Source organism: Dromaius novaehollandiae, chromosome 1, assembly GCF_036370855.1.
Source record: "Dromaius novaehollandiae isolate bDroNov1 chromosome 1, bDroNov1.hap1, whole genome shotgun sequence".
Lineage (NCBI taxonomy): Eukaryota > Metazoa > Chordata > Aves > Casuariiformes > Dromaiidae > Dromaius > Dromaius novaehollandiae.
In genome coordinates, this window is record NC_088098.1 from 18,192,359 (window position 1) to 18,214,554 (window position 22,196).

Here is a 22,196-nt window from a genome sequence, read left to right on the forward strand (position 1 = left end):
ATTCCTTCTTCTGCTAGAGAAAAACTCAAGGCTTTTATATACTGCAGAGACATGTTCAAGGAATTCTAAGAAGCTGACCATAAATCAAAAGCTAATTAGTTGAACTAAAATTATTTTTGTCTATTTCAACCATGCAAACACACACAGGCTCCCAGTGTCATTTACAAGAACCCATCTTGAAATCAGTCTGAGACATGTTTTATCTGCTCAGCCTGAGAAATCCAGTATTTGTACTCCTATGTTTTTCAGAAGGGTTAGGACTAGTTCTTGGGCATGTGCTGGTCAAAGCAGCAGTGCCCCAATTTCATAGCCTGGCAGCCAAAGCTTTATTCTAACAGGACTGAGAAACCACTGCCCTGTTCGTTTCCCTTCGCAGTCTTTGAGGGCACAAAGAGAATGCAAACTGCATGAAGAACACCGTCTTGGGGAGGTCCTTATTGCAGTATTACTTCTGCAGTTTTACATCCACGTTCTAGAGAAAAGAGATAACAATGCTCCTTCAAAACCACTAGCATAGAGAATATACTATGACAACTGAAAGATAAATGCTAATGTGTATGGTGCTCTGACTTGGTTAAGAACACCTAAGAGACTTTACCAGTTTTTTATAGTTAGATCAGCTCTCTCAAGTTGCATTTGGACTCGGGAATGTGGAAGAGAACATGGCATGTGGCTTTTTCTTTTTCTTCTTTCTTGGACTGCCCTAAAAGTATACAATAGCATTAAAGAAACAAACCGTTATGCTTTGTGTTTCTCAGGCTGGTCACACATTTAAAAAGTATTCCTCTGCTATGAAAAGAAGTCCTTCCTCTCCTCTTCCCTGCCCCAGTTTCTTTTGTTGCTCCAAGTGTCTTTCCTTTGCATTGCTTTTGGAGATGTTCATCTGGTCAGCCTCTTAAACTGACCAAGTTCATTGCTCCCAATTGACCAAACTGTGAATTACAAGGCCTGAAAAAAAGTTATCCTCCTCTTTCTAACCTACATTTGCTATGATCATATTTTGTTCTTTATTTCAATGAATAATTATCAAATTTCAGTCATCTTTTCTTGCTGTGTGTAAGAGGCAGAAATTTCTCCTTTCATTTCTTGTACATTCGATCTCAATATAAAGGCATAGGAATCAACCAAACCCACACCCAAAATGAAGCTTTCTATCTAATACAAAAGCTCATGAAACATCCCCAGTAATAACAGATTTCATAAATTGCACCAGATCCCTGTTAACAGATTAAAGATTTCGGTTTTCCAGTATAGTTCCCTGCTCTTTTTTTCTATCCTTTCCTGAACTTTTCTCTCAGTTTACGTGTATGTCCTCTTAACTTTATAACTATCCTAATTCTTTAATCTGGCCTGCAGTCACCTCTCCATACCTAGTCTGTTATTATTCTACAAAAAAAAAGGCATATCCTTACTGCCTTACTCACCAAACATCTCTTTTTTTTCACAACAGCAAGAAAGGCCAGAGACATGTATAAGTAACTTGATTTTTGGACTCCTGACAGAGTTGTCTTCCCAATTGCATAATTAACTTTTGGATGAACAGAACAGTACTAATTTAATGAGTATGAACAGTAATATGAAAGATCAGACTATTCAGATGTACTGTAGATCACATTTGTATTTATATGCAATGCAAAAGATGTAGTTATTAGAGTCTCACGTGCACAACAAATATTAATACCAGAACAAACTGTTCCAAACAATTATATAACTACGAAAAGTCATTTTTAGAATTACACAACCAGAACAATTATACAAGTTAATGACAGGATTTTCATGCTGCTCTGCAGCCATTTTCAAAATGTAAAAATATACCATTAATTAAAGAATTAAATCTTTTATCTCTACATCCAGTCCTGCAATGGCTGCCTGCTTAGAACTCCCAATAAAGCAAGAACATGCTCTCTGTCTGTATGCCTTGGTCTCAATGCCTACCTTTAAATTATACTGTAACCTTGTTTCAGAATTTGCCTTTTAAATCAGACTTAAGAATATTACTATTTTCATGGTAATTATTCTTCTAATAAAAATGAATTTGCAAAGTTCTCAAGAAAATTACATTTTTTCTAATATTCTGTTGGAACATATATAAAAAACATGTTCATTTGTTTAACTGAACTGAACTGTTTCAGGTCAACGCAGTATTAAACAGATCATAATACTACAATGTCTCTTGGTATTCTAATTCATATACAGCAGGTCCCCATACTCTCCCATCAGCAAGTCTAATGAAAACACTCATCATGTACTATATTCTCCTTACATATATTATGTGGTATTTTATTGAATGCACATGACTAGAGCACCATAGGAGATGTAGACTGTAACTCCAGCTCACATAAGGCCTGAACCATTCCCACAGCAGTACAGTTCAATGTCAAACAGAATTATTCCATTAAAAAAGTGTAAACATTTCAATATTCCAGGGAGGGATTTTTCCATTTTTCACAGAACAGGAATTCCAAATTTCACTAGTCACATATCCAATGAGTCTCAAGCACTAAGACAACACAAGGACAAGTGGTGGCACCTCTTTATAGGGTACAGCTGCATAGCCCATATCTCCTGTGACTCCTCCTTTTCCTTCTCTTCCTACTAGATTCAGATTGTTACTCTGATCTGTGATTTGCAGCTGTCCCACATGTCCAAGTTGAACTCAGTGTAGAGATCCTCAAAGCAAGGTTAATGTCAGAGTGGCCTAAAGTAAAAAATACATTGATTTATCAGATCTATATTGTAGTAATTTGTAAATAAAATATATTATATAATTAATTAGAGGAAGCTGCAATACCTGTGTATTGCCTACCTAATACCCTAACCTAACTATGTCATGGCTGTAAAAAAAATGGTTAAGTTATTTTATAAGCAAATAGAACCTTTCAGCTAAGCTATTTCCCTCCACAGAAGAAAAGGTACATGAGGAGAGAAGGGTTTGCACAGGCTTTTGTTTTTTGAATAGGCCAGTGTCAGAGTCCAGTACTCTCTGGCCAGGTTCTTTTAGATATTCCAAGTTTACTTTGAAGGTATTTGATGTTACGTGAGATTTTTGATTTAGCAGAGTGATACCACAATATATGGAAATCACAATACAAGTGTATACACTTAGCAAAATATAGCAATTGCAATATACAGTTCAATCACAGTACCAATGTGATTCCCTTTACTGGTCTTTATAATATGATCACCATCACGACGCTGGGTGTCTCCAGTCGCTGGGAAGGAAGATGTGGGATGAAGCCAGCTCAAGCCCATTGCTCTCTTCAAAATTCCTTTGTTAGTTGTTCAGGTTTTATATCCTATGTTGGGCTGAGCCACATATACACTTCCTCTCATGCTGGTCTGGCTAACTCAGGGAGACATTCACACTCTTGATAAACTCAGGAAGAAACATTTACACCAGCTGATCCACTCAACTGACATAGCTGTTTACCAAAGGCCACACTCCGGTCCCCTTTGTGTTGAGGTAAAGTCAGCTTTCTGTGCCACAGTTGTGGTTAATGAGTGACACCCTACATTATTCAGGAGCTTCACGGGCACCTTGGCCTTGCCCATCTACTCTGAGCCTTATTCCATTGTAGGGGTTTATTGGTCAGTCACAGCCAGTGTTTTTGGAAAGATTTTGCTTAAAAAAAAAAAAACAAAAAAAAAACACAGAAGAGACTACCAAGAAGCACCAGGCATAGGTTAGCATTGGAGGCCCCTGCGAAAAAAAGTGTAAAGAGAAATAGATGTTAGCTGGGAACTGTGAGCAGAGAGTTCTTGGTGTTTTGTTTTTCCCATTTTTGTTAAAACAGAAGTTTGCATATTCTCTGGAAAAATAAAAGGGGTTAAGAAGTAGACTCAGGCTGATCAACCTGTTCAAAGCAATGTTTTTTCTCAATTTGAAACCAAACCACATTCCAAATGTTACTTCAAAGATGTTGTTGAACGCTCCCCATACCCCCAAATATTCTGGTTACCAGTTCAGAAGAGTGGACTGACCAAGTGTTGACATCCTCTCAGAGGGAGTCTCTTCAGCACTGAGTCTGTCTGCAGCCCTTGAGCTCTCCCTCCCCTCATCTCTGTCTCTGACTCACCACATGAATGGCCAAGAGCTCTAGCACAAGCAAACACCTCCACACTATTTTGCTGCTCATTACAGTTCTTCAGACATTAGCAAAGAAGAGGTCGAAGCTATCTGGAGCTATTCAAGGTGAGTTCTACTTCACTGGTACTGACAAGAGGGACCTTGATTCCTGTTCTGCTATAGTGGACACTAGCCTGTGCATGGCTATTTCCATGAAACCAAGCCCCCTCCTTACTCCAGTGGCCCCCAGAAATGTTATCTCACTACCTGAACACATGTGCATGCATGCATTTCTGTATTGCTATGCTTGTGTATGTATATTCGGGAATGAATTTAGTTGAGGGAACAGACCAAAGGGTCTAAGAAGTTTTAATCCTGGTCCCCCGAGCTGTGGAGCTAGTTTTATTCCAAATCCAACATAAAGCTACACCTTCCTTCAGCTTCCACACCCTGCATACTCAACTCCGGGAGCTGCAAAGAGGTTGTGGTTCTGCATTGGTGAGAAGTGCTGCCCATTCCCTAGAGGGCATGGAACTCCTTGGCAGAAGCCTGTGCTGCATACCTGATCGTACTACATGGCCCCTTTAATTTTGAAATATTATAATTTCCAATGTGAAATCAGCTCTGCACTGCTGGACTTGTTGAAAAGCCATTACTGGCTCAAATAATAAGGAAAACAGCATCAGTTTCAAAGGCACCTGAGCCAGACTAAATCAAAAATGTTTTGGTTCTATTTATTTCCCAAAATAGGAATAACTCCATTATTAATTTATCTCCCTAACTGGAACAACTACAGATAATGCAGAATTTTGGCTAACCACTTGAAAAGCAAATCAGAAAAACCTATAATGATTCATTAGCAGATGAATAGTATAAGAAAATATAAGTTTCTGTATCTAGCAGTATTAAAGGAATTTGGGAATGGAGAGCAAATCCTTGAGAAACAATACTTTCAATATTTTAACAATCTGTTATTTTATTTATTATGACTTAAAACATGACTAAGTTCTTTTTCATTGCAGATTAAGTAACATGTAGAAAATTCGCATGACTATTTCAAAGCAATCACTTTCAAAATCCCACTGCCACATTTCTAAAGTTGGTGGATTAACTGTTCCTTCTGTAATTACTGTTGGGTATTTCTTGTTCTGATTATATGCGTCTTTCTAACTGAAGTCAGTGCATCAGCCAGGTTATCATCACCATAAACAAATGTAATCTATTTCATTCACTGATTAAACCAGCAGAGCCTGACGGAACTTACCATCCCAGAAACTGAATTGGTATTTATAATTTCCATTCAGGCTCTTTTTGCATATAGATTCTGCAATTGTAGAGGAGGCATTTTGTTTTCTGAGCTAATGTGTTCAAATAGATGGATTGGTCAACTTTGCAAAAAAAACTGATCAAAAGATTTAAATAAATTTTGCAAAGTCTAAGAGTAAGTCTCCTAGTAAGATGTTGTATATTTTAACACAAGCATTATAGAAGTTCCAGTCTGAGATTTGACATGCACCTGCTCTAAAGAACAGTTTGCTTTATCTTCCTTTCCAAAGTTGCACATATGAGAGAGGTGAACAAAATAAGGAAGGTATTCTAAAGAAAACATACTCATCCAAAGTTTGAACAGTTAACCTAGATTTATTTGTCAGTCCTGGTGTCCCACTCCCTCTCCGCAGGAAAGGAACAAAGGAAATTCCAACATAGCTTCCCATTATCTCCTGCCTCTTCGGTCATCGCTCCCATACCAAGAGACTCCTCAACCAAAGACTTTTTTCCTGCTGTTGATGTCGCTACAGGATCCTTCACTTTTCGTATCTTTGAGAGTATTATTACGGACCTAGGCTTACTGTTTTACAAAAATGACATGATCTCCAGGGCTATATGAGTGAATCATTGCTTGCTCTGGTTGACATACGTTGTCTGACATTAGGGATCCCACTTCAAGCACCTAGTAGAGAACAGGCCGCCTTTGCAGCGGGTGCCCACTATAGGTGTCCTGGTCAGTCCTGTGGAGGAGTGTCTTTCCCGCTAGCTATGGAAGGCAGAGAGCCTCCTCAGCCTCACTCCTGTCACAGTTCCCCAGACCTGTAGCCCTGAGGAAGGCAGTACAGGGAGTGCAGAGAGCTGGAGTGGGGGACTGAGAGGAAGAAAGATTAAACTGACCAGATATTACACGTGGTGGACTCAAAGAAGTGAGGAGATGCAAAAATACATATTTTACAAACATTTTTTTTTTTTTTTTTTGCTGAGGAAACAAATAGTTTACACAAAAGAGCTACTGTCTTATCAAAGGCCATCTACCTCCACAGACTGTCTCTGTGGCCAAGAGTAGTTGCTTAGGAGTCTCAGAGGAAGGCTTGCACCAAGTTGGTTTCTCTTCTTTTTTGTACAGTTTTGCCTCTCTTGGAGAGGGTACATAAAGTGGTTTTGTTCCTTGCCTTTTCTCTCTACATTTATTGACCATACTATAAAGTATTTACATAAATAGACTATAAATTTCAAAATTTCTTGGTGAAAGAAATAAGTAGCTGCTGTCTTATTGAAATTCAAAAGCCTTTGCTAAGAACCCATGATGATGTTTATTTGAAAACTAAGTGATTCCTCAGGCTTTTCTGTGTCCAGTTAGTGTCAAGCTCCTGGTTAGATTTTTGCTTCTAAAATATACTAGATGAGAAAATTATTGCTTCATGCAGAAACGGATGATTTATTTGTATTGTAATTGTATTTGTAATGATTATCAGACATCCACATATGACATTTTCAGAGTCACTAGCCAAAATACTGAAATAATACAGTTCCAAAGCAAAATGTAAACATTGTCAAGAGTATTAGGATAAACACAATTTGTGTTTGTCTGAGGAGGTGCAAATAACTTCTCCTGGATTCTCCCAAATCAAAGGTTTTATACAAGACCCTATCCTGTATCTTCTGGCATCTGTTCCATATGACCTTTGTTCGGAAAAAAAAATTATTTTCCATTTTGACCTGCAAAAATGGCAGAGATTAATAAATTATTAAAAGCATCCAGAAGACAAAGAGTTGGGCCTTCTATGATTACACCATTCTTTCTTATATAGAACAAATAGAATGACTGAAAAAGACAACTGAAGAACCTAGACCTAGGTATAAGTCTCCAGAAAAAATTAAATTTACCTAGATACTGCAAGTAATCATGTAAAGAAGTAATAAAGAAAGGTTAGAGAAACCAAGAGCATTATGTAAGCACACTTGGGAGAAAATGAGAAATGAGAAAAGCTGGTCGAATCACAGAATCACAGAATGGCTGAGTTTGGAAGGGACATCTGGAGACCATTTGGTTCTTCCTCCCTGCTCAAGCAGGGTCAGCTAGAGCAGGTTGCTCAGGACCATGTCCGGTCGAGTCTTCAATATCTCCAAGGAAGGAGACTCCACAACCTTTATATTGATGAGATGTCCCCAAGCCTTCTCTTCTCCAGGCTAAACAGTCCCAGCTCTCTCAGTCTTTCATCATATGACAGGTGCTCCAATCCCTTAAACACCTTTGTGGCCCTTCGCTGAATTCATTCCAGTATGTCCATGTTTTTCTTGTACTTTTAAAATATTTTGAAAAGTTAGTATATCAGTGAATATTTGTGTCCTCAATTTGCTGTGTAAGTTGTTTTGGAGACTCAGATAAGTGAAGAAATCACTGGTAAGCAAATATTACTACAGATGAAAAAAGGGCTAAATATTCCTAATGGGGCTACTTCCAATTCTGTATAATTTTAGCCTTTAGTTATGTTTACTTACTCTAACAGAAAATATTAATGATCTCAACTAACTATATTAACATTTTATTTTTGTGTAGCCTGTTTTCTTTATAACTTAGATATTATAGCTTGCTGTCAAACCTACATGAAATGCATGTTTTTGTGAGGAGAGCAGAGCTAGCCCTTTGCTTTTTATGCCTTCAAAGCAGAGTAAAATAATTGTAATTGTACTAGCTATAATTTGTGTACCTATGATGTAAGCATATAGATTTAAAAATCTTGCATCTTTCAGTTTTTTACTAAGTTAAAAATTTTAATTTAGGGTGGTAAAATACAGTATGAAACTTTTTTTCTTGAAGAAAAACATTACATGTAAGGACTGTGCTGAATTTATTTTTACTGTATCAGACTGATACAGCATTAGGTACTTATAAGTGTTTGTTAACCATGTCCCCTATAATTATATGTCTAGTACTGTGTCCCATCTACGACACTCGTATATTGAAAGGTGTGAATTTGCAAAAGTAAGGAAAGGTTTTTTTAAAAGTAAACTATTTCAAGACAATTTAGAAATACATTTTTTCATGTGAGATTTCCAGAAAATGTATCACAAATTAGAACCAGTGCATTCTTCAATAAATCATTATTATTCACACATGAAAATGCAGTAAGTTCTGTCATGCTGTTAGGCGCCTAATTATGTTGAAAACATATATTGAATGCTTAAATAAATAACTGCAGTAGGCCTGCCCACTCATTTCTTGCCTTCATTCAATTTTTGGAGAGCATAGTCCTGCCTCTACTACCTAAGAGAAATATTAAGCATGTGCCTGTGCAATTGTGCCTCCAGTTCAGATCTGTAATTATCGTTCTAATGTGAACAGCTCAGATGCATACATGGAGATGCAGTATATCTGAGTTTATACATTAAATGATTTTCCATGAGCACTTGAGCAGTTAAATCTGGTTCATTCTGTTGACCGGTATTGATTCTGACCAAATCAGCTAGCACTGCGTTTTTCAAAACCTAGACTCCATAAATTCACTACACCATTGAGCTGACAAACCAGAAGCCATACAATACATTTACATTCACAGCTGGCATGCCTTCTCTGATCTTTTTCCCCCAGACATGAGGCTGTAATATGATTTATTCTACTCTATTATTGCTCTCTATGTCCCAGTCCATGTTTGTGCTTAGGGATGCATGATGAATCAACTGCCAGGGGCAGCACACTGCGAAAGCGAGAATATGAAGACATGATGAGGTGAAAATGTGATTACAGTTCCAAACCTGCCCCGAAAAGAAAGTCCCCATCACCACAGCTTGCACACTACAATTTATAAGATTAATATGGATCAGGAGAGAAAAGTCAACAAGAAATGTTAGACAGATTATTGAAATAAAATCACAGGTTATGTGCCAAAAAATGAGTGTAAGTGAGAAGGAAGAGTAAAAATCCCAGGTCTTATGACATAAACTGATAAAGACTAATTCGTCTAAGTATAATCCCGTAATTTATCTAATTTATCAGAAAACTTTCATCAGCTTGGACAGAACTGTTATAACAACATTTCCATTTCCATGGACTGCCTGTTAGAGCAGCTGTGAAACAAAAATTTAGAAACATAAATATGGTAATGTTACTTTTATTTAACATTTTTTCCTCCTACTGGAATTCTTCTTGTCTCTTAAGAACAGCTAAAAAGACCGCCTAGCCTGCTCTGGCAGTCAGACACCTTCGAAGCAGAGTGCTCCAGCATCACACAGCTGTTTCTACTTGCCCATCAGGGGAAAACAGTTAAGAAGAATTCGCTGAATTCTGTTGATTATATGAGATGGACTCTAAGGTCAGTACTGTATGCTGTTAACATGCTGCCATCATTACCACTCTTTATTAAGAAGAAGAAAAGAGCCCTTTACAGTAATGCAGAAATACAGCCTGGAACATGAGGCTTTTCTGGAAGGCATCATATCCAAGCTATGCCTCTGCAGCACTGGTCTGCTGAACCATAATGGGATTTCAGTCAAAAGTGGGGTAAGGCAAGATAAGACCGAACAGGGCAAAAGCTCACCAGGTGGAACTGTACCTGCACTTAAAACGAAGAATGGTAGCTCTGGAAGCTCCTTGCTATTAACTGGTTGAGTCCACTGCTGTGCCCACTTAACAGCCAATAAAAGTAAGTTCTAATGTACTCTGTGAACAAGAGCCAAGGATAGACACTAGTGGTCCAAACTAAGGATGGGAATCACCTTGACATAAGTCAGACAACAAAAAGTTAGATGTCTAGGTCTCCCACTATAGAAAATGAAGGGAGAAAAAAAAAAAATAAAAAATAAAGCATCTCCAAAGGATGGCTCAGTCCATATATTTTAGAAGCTTGTCTTAGGCTGAGATAAACCACTCTGTGGAAAAAAAGACTGTGTCAATCTCCTCTGACTATAAAGGTGAACAGGTGACAGGTTGTTACATGTCTAATTTTTGGATGACAAACTAGGTGGGAGAGGAATCCCAACCATAGTACACATGAGCGGAGCAGGGCCCCTATTAGACAAACTGCCTATAAGTGCAAACTCAGAAAAACTGTGCTTTACTCAGAATTTCTGGTAATTTGGTTTTATCCAAATGGCTGAAGGGCTTGTGGGTGTTTCAGAACAGGCACCAGAATGGTGAATATACATTCCCCACGCGTGTTCCTGCGACAGGAACCACCGCCTGCTTGTGGAGCACGTAAAGGATCAGATTCTGACTGAGACTGTTTCTGCATCTGGATGCAATATGATGCTACAGGCAAGCTAGCCTTTAGATGAGTCACTTATCCAAAAAAGCTACCCATATTCTGCACCACAATGTCATGGGGACATCTCGCAGATCCCTGCTTGTCACGCAGTCAGAGTGTAGAGGGATTTGGGAAGGATTCTAGTAGCTGCTCTGAATTTTCTTTTCCCTGAACTGCATTTCCTCTATGTTGTGCACACGTGTTCTTCTTCCATCTATCGTCAAATTTTTATATGACTGTTGTGCATGGCTGATGGGGGAGCTGCACACATGTGCATATGCATAGAGCGCTCCCAGGAATATGTTTCTCCAGCACCACTACACATGACTCTTTTTTTCTCTCTGGAAGAATGAAGTACTCTCGCATTATCACAGCAACAATTTTATGTCTGCAAAAGCAGCACTTGCTTTCCATTTATTTTTAAAATAGTATTTCTTAAGTTTTCCTAAAACTTTCCAATGAAACTTTTTCAGAAAAATAGATCATTTCATCTCCAAAATTTCTTTGGCTGAAAATCCAAATCTCTGGAAAAGACTAAAGAAAAGTATCTAAGGAATTTATAAATTTCTCTTCTTTTTCACAGAGAAAAAAGTAATTTCCTGGTCAGCTTTGTTGACCCCTCATCGTGCTAGGTTTCATGAAAAATAAAGGCATTTTTCAGTAAAGAGTAGATACCTTAAGTCAATATCAAACAATTCTCCATCAATTGAAACAAGAAATGCTTATATAACTAGAGATCATCTTAAATATTTATACAGTATTCCACATTATATTAAAGTGTTTTATATTAATGTGTCAAGCAATAGAGGGAGGAAACAGAAGTAATGGAGGACGAAAACTGACAGAACAAGGTATGTAATGGTCTACTAAGGGACTCTTATTATGATTTATAAGTAAAGCTATATGACTTTTCATGGCATATGACTTCCAGAGTTTAAGACCTAACAGCAATAATGAAAATGAAAAAAAGAACAGAACATATAGAAATGTATTAAATTTATTAGAAATTTATTGAGAGTAAAATTCCCGCAACAGACAGACTTATGGAAAAAATCCTGAGTTAGACTCTAATGTGATCCAGTATTTTTACTGCAGTTAATAGAATTATGTCACTCTTAACAGCATAGAAACAGTCCTATGATCATACATGTGTGTGTCTGGGTGTACATTTATAGTATGTGCAATATTATGCACATAATACAAGTAATTTTATATGTGAAGAGTATTTTCAACCCAAACATGACACGTGTTTTTTGTTAATCTGTAAAGTGATTCTAGTCCTTGGAGCCTCTAAATAAGAAATGAAATTAAGCGCAAAGATGTTTTAAAGCAAGCTATGAATCAAAAAGTTAAAATATTTGACCAAATAGCCCCATCTGAAAAACTGTTTAGAGAAAACAGTTCTCTCTTTTCCTGTGTTCTCTCTTATTCTTCCTTTTCCAAGGAAGACTGGGTGACCCTTAAGAGTGGATTTAACTTGCATGCATTTGCTTATCCTACTGTTGTTATGATGTGAATGCAGCATATATATAATCTGCATTGAGCTCAGGCATTTGGTTTTTCATTTTTATCTAACCTGCCTAGTTATATTATTTGGCCCATTAAAACTTACAGGTGAACATTTGTGCTCTAAATTCATCTATTAAATAACTTACAACCATTGCAAAGGCTTGCCTTGGATTTAATCATTTTTGGTAGGCACCGGCGCAAAGATTTACAGATGTAAACCCTAAGGTCTCTTGTTCAGTTGCAGAGTAAATTCACTAAAGTTTGAATGGCTGGTAAATATTTAATGAAACAATAAGCTCCTTGAATTTTTTTAATGTAATATTTCTTTTCATCTGTTGTGCCTCAAGAAGAATTTTGTACATCAAAATGCCTGAAGTAACTTAAAGCAATTTTCAAGTGTCAGATAGATTTAAAATATTTCCCCTCACAAGATTCATTCTTCAAATTGTGTCATGATTAAGCAATAATTGGAAGATACTCTTCACTTCCATAATTCTGCCTTTTAACACTAAGATACGTGATGATCCATATACAAAGGATTAAAATCATTTTGTAGTATATCCTTTTGTGAAATTAATCACTGATAAAGAATATGCATAATGGAATTCTGATTTAAAAGAGGCTAAAATTATCAAGGGGAAAATAGGATAGAAGGGAGCCTTAAAACTACTACCCTTGATATACAATCATAAGTCAATTGGTGTTTCTGTCATCCTTGTTCCACAGTTTCAAATGATTAAATAGTGATTTAGCAAGCCTTAGCAGTAATAGAGAATGAGCCAAAAGCCATAGTAAGGACCTTCAGAGAGAAAAATTTCGACCAAGTCATACTTATTGGCTAGCTCTCTTCTTGCACTTTATTTCTAGTTTTGTTTGCTCAGAATTTTACTTTTATTTAGATTTTCTTTCTCTGGTGAGAAAAGAAACAACAATTAAGTATGCTCTGAGCATAGGCTGGTGCTCTTACTTTATCCAGAACTAAACTTCTCATTTAAATTTGCCCTAGATACGCAACCCATGAGTTTACAGACATTATTCTTCAATGTGAAGACGTTTTCTTTTAACAATTGTTGCAGTAAGTCCTTACAGAATATTCTAAAGCTATCTGTGCTCAAAGTATAAATTCCACAAAGTTTAGGGAAGTTTTATGAACCCACTTTGCCGCTCCCATCTCTCACTTCAGTGGCAATCATACATAATGTCAGGTTTAAACAGGCACTTAAGCTCTAAGTGAGCGGCAAGGGGTTATCTACCCTCCCTAATTCTTCAAATACTATAAAGGAACACAGCAAACAAACAAACAGTTAGAATATGTCTAAACACAAATTCTTTGGTCTGTCTTCCAAAATGGCCAGCCTGAGTCAGCCTGACTGAGAAGCCCATATACTCCTATGATTACGGAGCTGAACTCAAACTAAGGTGCTTGATCTCCCAACGAGACACATTAGGGACATCCTTTCAAGGTAGGCTGGAGCACAGGCAAAGCTCATTAATGTCTCCTTGCACCCACCCTTATACCCCTACTCAACCTGATAACAAAAGCAAGATGGCATAAAATGACAAGAAGACAGAAAGCTGCATTTTTCTATGTTTTTGATGGCTCTCTGTAAGAGCAAAAGAAAAGCAATCATGAGGCTAGTATATCTGGTCCGCAGAACTTTCTGTTTAGAGGAATCCTTGAAATATGCATTATAACTGGAATGGCTCCAACATCTACTTCTCTACCTTGCCACAATGACAGACATCATAGATAGAAAGAAGGACACATGGCCAAGGTATCAAAACACTGCCATCATTCTCAGTTGTTTAAATCGTCTATGACACTGCTGTGCTTGTATGCCAAAGGTCAAAGTGTCATAATAGACTTTTGGTACCAATCCTATCCTTCTCTCCCATCCCCCTTGAGCTATGGCAAACTCAACTTATCATTCTGAGACTGGTAGGAATATGCTCATGAAAAATATACACTAGAAAAAGCAAAGCTACACAAAACTGTAAAGTGCTTTCATTAGAATAGTTTCTCCAGAAAGCTGACTCATTCACTGGCAGTGCCAGTCTTACTCCAGTGATTAAAAATGCAATTGCACATCTTTTCCTATTTTTCTCACTTAGATGCCTTAAACAGCTGAAATAATTCTAGTCCCAAGTGGTTCATGAATTCTGAAGAACAGAAATTAATGCTGTACACCCCTATACAGTGGAATTCTGAACTTCACAGTGATGTCCAGCTGGTCTGAGTGGTTTTTTTTTTTCCCTGTCTCTGATATTGCATGACATATAACAAACCTTAAAAAAAAAAAAAATTAAGATTTCATACGCAGCCTGTCTCACACATTGTATTCACAGCCCGGTGTGTGAATGCTCAGGCTACCCCTTTGGGGTGGTCACTGTCTCACAGCAATTTCTGTATCTAAGTTTTCAAGAGAATTTGTCTGTGTTTCATTAGCCAAGGTCAAATAGGACTAATGCATGGAAGATTTATACCTCATTAACATTATCTTTATTGCCATTATTTCACAGGCTAACAAAACAAAAAGGAATGATTCTCCAGTTAGTCCCAAACATTCCTATCCTTCTCATTAGTATTGCCCTTTTCTCTAGGGCAGCTCAGAGCTCAGTTCTTGAAGGAAGAGCTGACAGCAGCAAAATTATAGTAACAAGAGGGACAGGCAGAAAACACTCTCCTGATTTATAATCAGATTCTCTTATTGTAACAAGCATTTCTTCATTGTTGAACTACTTAGATCAGCTCATGTAATTCGTCACTTACTGGAAACTAGTTTTCATTCTAGCTGACAAGGTTGTGTTTCCTCCCTAATTTTAGTTAAAAATTTTAACCACCAAATACTGTGCAGGAACTTTGTGGTGGTATTTTATGGTGGTATTTTAATTAAGCTATTAATAAAAAAGAAATACCATATTGAATATCACTAACATCTGCAGGAATGATCTCTTTTGTCCCTCTGAGAGACAGTCAAGGAAGAAGAATGGCTTGGTGTCATAGATGTGATAGAGGGTTTCAAATGCTCTAGATTCTCAGTGTGTCTAGCATATAAACTTTGGTGATCTTTGTGAATTCATTCACATCCAACTATATCCAAGAAACAAATCTCAGGTACAGCCAGCACTGGAGAAGCCAGAGTTAAAACTTAGGCACTAGACCCAGGAGGATTTTCTAAGAAAATGAACTTGGGCATACCCTCTTGGTCATCAATGCTCCTTCTATGGATCATCAGAGAATTTAGATACAGTTTCCCTTGATTTTTAGATTGCCATAAGTGGAACCTAATTAGTCTCTAGATCAAGCTCACCTTATATACATGCACACTTATATGTACTTACTACCTAACTGTGATGCCTGGGAAATGTTTAGATAATGGAGGTGTATTGAGTATTTAGGTACAACTAGTTGGAAGTCAAGCAGGATTTTTTTTAGGTAAGTTCAGACTCAGAGTGAGACTCATCTCACTGCATTAATCAGTGAAATAGGCACCTCCAGAGGGTGATTCATCCAACTTAATTTAGGATAAGATGTTGTAGAATAAGACAGATTACTCTCTTAAGGTACCTATTTCACTGACTGTGAAAGAAGCCTGGTGATTTTCCTTCACTAGGACATCATGTTGTTATATATCCCTGATAGAAGGGAGATGAATCCCCACCTTTGACACCAGCAAAGGTTTTCACGTCATCAAACCTTAGATACCTAAGGGTCTAATTTCCTCAGGTCTCTCTATGGAGAGAGAGAGAACTTCAGGGTGTCATTCAGAACACCTAGCTTAGGTGCCAGCTTTGCACACTAATTTTTTTGCTTCTTTTTGATCCTTATTCATAAGTATAAACTGAAATAATCTCCTAGGAGTGTTTTGTGGGCAAACATTTGCATGAGATATTATTATATTATAGTGAAAAAATATAATAAGACACCTCACTCTGGGAAAAAAGTCCCCAGTTCAGCCAAGTGCCTAAATCCATTTTTATTCTGTCAAACCCTAAGCATATGTTTTAATTTCACCAATGAGAAAAAAGTGAAAGTGCTTATGGACATCATTCACACGATACCAGAGTTGTGACTCTCGTTCTTAAACTGAGGGTTGATCTACTTCTTTTATGTTCTGTTTTACTAAGAAAGATAGCTGAGGATGAAATTATATCCCACGGACTAATCTCCTGATGCCAGTGACCTAGAAGGTTCATGAAGGCAGTGGAAGTTTCACTGAAGTAGGGACAACGTGGCCCTACTCAGCAATTACCACGTCTCCGAGTGGTGACAGCCCTCCCGATAACCGTCTGCCTCCTGCACTCCTTCGCCGAGCTCCCTGCGCACAGCAAGCCTTTCAACTCCACAGAGCACATATGGCTGCAGGGTTTGGGCTTGTCGCTGTGTAATTCTCCTGCTGTCACACATAAATAAATGGGCAAATGTTATAAAGGTCAACTGGAATGCAAAGCTGTAGCTGTCTAGCCAGGGTTTTCTAAAATCCTTTTCTCATTTACCCTCTAGTAATTTTTCCTGCGAGAGGGTTGGACAGATTACACGGCTTCTGAGCAGGCTGTTATAAGTGGGGGGAGACGGTGCTTTACTTCTGTAATCATTGTCACTTCGAAGAATCCAAGTTACCAAAGGCAGAAGATGGTAAAGATATCTGTATTAATTACAATATAATCTTTATATTTCATACCATAATAGGCAGTTTGCGGGGAAAGCAAGGAGCCTACAGCGGATGTGTGACTGACGTAGTTTCTATGTTGCTTTCATAACTGGCAAACAGACACTGCCAGTGAAAACCAGACTACAAGAAGTCAAAGGAGGGCATGACAGAATTCAGTGAAGCCAGAATTTCACACTTAGGTTTCCTTTTTTGTTCATTTGCTGTTGCTTTTGTCTGTCTTGACTGACTTAAGGTCACCTAACTAACTGGTAATTTGCGTATAGGACTGACTGAAATAACTTTTATTTGACCCTCCTCCCAACCCCTTCACAGAATGGCTCAGAAATGGCAGACTTTCCTTGCGGCTATGAATATCGTATTAATCCACCCAGAAGAAATGGTTTATCCAGCACTGACAGTCTGTCATGTCCTTATCTGACCTCATCAGCTGCTGTTGTAGGGGGCTGCCAGAGCAATCAGTCAGGGCCTCTCTGATTGATTACAGTATTGATTTCTTCTTCTTCCTTAAAAAAAAGTAAAAAGCCAAAAACAAATGATCCAACTTACCAACTACAAAAAACATTTCAGATGCTTGTAAAAGAAAAAGGCTGTGATCCCTTGGCAAAAATATGCAGCTCTACAGTGCCAAAGATTGAGCAGGTACTTGGAGTTTGTGCCTCACACTAGATTTTGGCCTACTTTAGTTTTCTGCAGCCTATTTAATTCACAGTTTCCCCTTTCATTCAAAATATGCAATAGTTATTTCTTGCAAAAGAATATCTTCAGCACTTCTTGAAATGTATATACTCAGAATAAATGGATTGTAAAATCTAGAAAAAGCATGGCACTTTAGGTGTCCCTAAAATAGCATATATGATCTTAAAATTGTTCTTGAATGTCAAGAACTAGCAAAAAGCAGTTTATTTGCTATTCCAGTGGGTTCAGAAGACTGGAGGATGGGGGGAGGGAGGTGGGCAGTTCCTACTACATTTTATTCATATTAAAGAAGTTTATCTAAAGCTTGGTAAACATTTTCCCTAACAAAAGTTTTGCAGTTTTTATATCATCTAACTAAGAATCATACAAGACACAAAATTACTGCAGGCTTAAAAGATACTTGCATGGACTCTCTGGGCCTCTCATTCTCATTTGTGCATGAAGGACACAGGTAGCAACCCACTGTTTAGGAGTCACACATGAAGGCTGTTGTAGCTTGATTATTTTTATTTAAAAACTGTACTCTTTGGTACAGTTCCACCAGCAGTGGGAAATCTGGCAAGTAAAACTAAAGTGCAAAGTAATACAGTGAGTGATGCTTTTAAGTGTTATGAAAGGATTGAAAGATAAATATTTGTCGTCCAGGATATCCTATTAGCTAAACAAAAAACTGCACATTCAACACTGTTCATTAAGCACAAAGTCTCGTCTTCATTCAGAATATCTTAGCTGTAATGGATTGTAAGACTGGTTTGATTTTAGTGTAACATAATTTGCTAAATATCTTTTTAATAAAAGTTAGTTAGATACTAAGAAGAAATCAAAGCAAGAGGATGCAGATGTGTGTTAGGGAGTTTGTTTCTTTTAGATTAAATCAGTGACCTTATTAAAATTCAGCAGACATTAATGTGTTATTCTTTAGATATTTTGATTTGATATGTTGCACTATGAGTCACACACATCATGGATTACTAATAAAGCATGTTCTACCTTTTGCATTAATTATGAGAATTAAGTGTTTATTTTAATTGATTATAGTTGCCTTGCATATACGTAGTTACCTATATGTGGGATTTGTAATTTAAAGGAAATTTTGCATTTGAGCTTGAAGGCCTCAGAATTGTAAACTTCATAGTAAAGTGGAAGCATACACTTTAACTAAGAATAAACAAGACTCTTTTACATTCTTGAGTTATACTAAAAGAAATGCTGAAATAAAAAGGTATAAACATGTCTTTTGTCATCTCTAACCATATTTGCATGGTTTTGTAATCTGTATTAGTAGTCCTAAAACAGAAGACAAAAAACACAAACTGTCCCCTTCCCCAGAAGAGCTAAAAATAGCTGACCACATATAACAGGCCCACAAAACATTAATTTAAGAAACAAGTGACTTCATACATATGCAAAATGCAATGTCTGACCCTTGTACCCTTTGATATTATGTAGTTCTATCATTTTCAAAGATTTTAAAAGAATGAGTTAAAAATATTTGCTATGATGCAGAAAAAGTGTGCTATATGCAGCTTATAATAGTTTTGCACCAGGATTTCAATAAAAAGAAAGCTTTAATTCTGTCCAGACCATGAAATATGATGGCATTAGTGTTTTTCTTCAACATCTGAATATTAAGCAATTCAAAATATGATCTTTTAAAAAGGCAGCTGATCATCTGCCTTCATTGGTATTAATGATGTTCTCTTATTACACCAGCAGTTGTGTTAAACATGGCAGATTAGACCCGTTGACAAAATGGATGCTTCTAGTTTTCAGAAGGGGATTAAAATTGATTTTACCTTTGAAGTCTTAAAAGTTAGTGATAAACTCTCCATGTCATTCAGAAAAATAAGAATCATCAACTTCTCAGAAATGCTTATTTTTGTTGACAGACATGCTAGCACTTTTTACTACTGTGCAGTTAGTCTTCCCAGAAGGAGACACACAAAACTTTAGAAAATATGGGAAAAACAGCAATTCTCTCATGCATAGTAGTCATAGAAACAATACACAGAAAGAAAATGAAAATGCCCCTACCATTTTGAATTATATTCAAATATAAAATATTAGCTATATAATTAGAGTTAATGAATCTGAGGAGATTCAGGCTGCTGTCATGACAGCTGAAATTTCTCCTGCTGGACCCAGCTCAATGCTCCAAACAGCAGAGCTAGTTTGAGAATATGGGGGCAGATTTGGGAAGCACCTTGTTTCTATCCTTTCTTCTTTATATAAATAGCTTCTTGAAACTGGTACGTGTAGTTGCCATAATGGCAGTGCAAGAGTGAGGGCTGGGTAACATACACTCCCAAGTAAATTAATATATAGGTAACGGGGTAATGTATGCCTCCATTCTGAAAAGAAGACATTTAAACAGGTATAAAAAGGACTTGGAGGCTAAAATGAAGCTATCTGCTCAGCTTCCAGCCATCAAGTGTCTCTAATTCATATTTGCAAGACCACATTTGTAAGGCAGAGAGCTAAAAATAAGCTATTTAGTTAAAAATAGAAACCTATCTTAGATTTCTTTGCTGTTTAAATTCCTCTTGCATAAACAGAGCTGAACATGAGCCAGCAGTGCCCTGGCAGCAAAAAGGGCCAGCAGCCTCCTGAGCTGCATTAACAGCAGTACAGACAGTAGATCAAGTGAAGGGATTATCCCCCTCTGCTCAGCACTTGTTAGACCACATCTGGAATACTGTGCCCAGTTTGGGGACCCCCCAGTACAAGAACAGCCTTGAAAAACTGGCGTGAATTCAGCAGAGGGCCACCAGCATAGTTGGAGGCCAGAGCACTTGCCCTCTGAGGAGAAGCTGAGGGAGCTGGGCTTGTTCAGCCTGGGGAAGAGACAGCTTTGGGGGGACCAAACAGCTGCCTACCTATACAGTACTGTACGTACTACCTATTCTACCTATTGGGAGGTGTTGCGAAGATAGGCCAAGCTCTTCACAGTGGGACATAGTGGGACAACAAGGAACAATGGGCACAAGTTTAAACAAGAGAGTTTCAGACTGCATATAGGGAAAAAAAAAATTCCCCATTAGGATGGTCACGCATTGGAAAAAGCTGCCCAGAGCGGCTGTGCAGTCTCTCTCCATCCTTGGAAGTTTTAAAGACCCAGCTGGGTAAGACCCTGAGCAACCTGGTCTGACCTCAAGCTGACCCTGGTTGGAGCAGGAGATTGGGCTAGAGACCTCCTTTCCAACCTGCGCTATCCTATGAGCCTATGATCCTCTCAATCAAGCATGGCAGGACTGATTTTCATGTATGAGTCCAGTACAGTCTGTCCAGTGGGTACTACATTAGCCTCTTCTAAAGCTACCCCATGTAATATGTCAGATGCCACATTTTCAGCTCAAAATACAGGCAACCAGTTCCTCCACAATCAGGCTTATGGCTTGTACGTTCGTGCATGCAGCACAGTGCATGGGGCCCCTGGGCCACCCCAGAGCTGGTGGAGGAGTGTGATCTGCAGAACGACACATGCAGGTCGCAGGCCCAGAGCACTGCTATGGCTCTGTGCTGAAGAGGGAAACCCCACAGTTTTAAACCCTATGCCCAAAAGGGACCCACTGCCTTAGCCTCAACTTCTTACTGGTAGGTTTTCCAACAGTGAAGTGCATAAACATAGGGAATGAACAAATCTGGCCCTACAAATCAAATATATACTGGTTATGCCTTGCTTTTCCTGACGGCCATTTTAATAGTCAGTAATCCATAGCATCTTCCTGATTACCTTCAAAGAAACAATAGAAATGCATACAAGATCTTAGATGGGAGTGAAAGGACTCCTAAGGAATAAAGGTACTCAAAAGCTCAAATGCCCTTAAGTCTACAGTCTGATACCATTGTTAATTGTATAATGACAGACTAATTTGTTTGCAGAAAATTATTACTAACAATAGCACAAAATAAAAACAAATAGAAAAATACAAAACAAAGTGATGACAAATATACGTGTGAAAAATGTATATAAATATTATACTGTGTTAATTGCAAGAGGCTCGTTTTTCTACAGCACTGCCGTTTTATATAGCATAAAATCTAACAAAACAATCTCACACTGAGAACCATGTGGGCTGTGTTCTGACCATAAAAATCTTCTTGGCTTCAGTAAGATTTATTTCAAATACAGCCTTTCACTTGCATGAATCACCAGGCAGGACTGGAGCTTTGCTTCTCTGCTTCCTGTGACTTATTATTTTGATTTTAGAAAAAATAATCTCTCCATGGTCTGACCATGTACTTTGCACAAATGTAACTATTCCAATTACAAAGACATGGGAAGTAAAATGTATTTAAGGGAGAGATATACAACCTTTACGTAAAAAAGACTGTAATAGACAACTAACACCTATCTGAGAGATAACAGATGATACTTACACAGCATTCATAAAAAGTATTTATAATTGTTTCAACCGTTCAGTTTCAGGACTATTAGGAGTCCTTTGTCTACCAAATGCTCAAATAAAGCACTGCAGTAACCTGCTTAGGAGATCTAAAATGGAATGGAAAGTTCAGGAGGAAGATAACAAACTCTACAGAAGCAAACTTTTTGTGACTTTTTGTATCAAAACTGCATGGATACCTGGAGAGGGGGTTTGATGTTTGTTTTCTGAAGCTAAGTTTTTTAAACCCTGTGGTTTAGGGAAGCTCTACATGGTACTTTCCACACATCAGACCAATGAATATAAAATCACACATGAGGATTTTTCCCATCTTGTTCCCTTTTCCTGTTTTCCT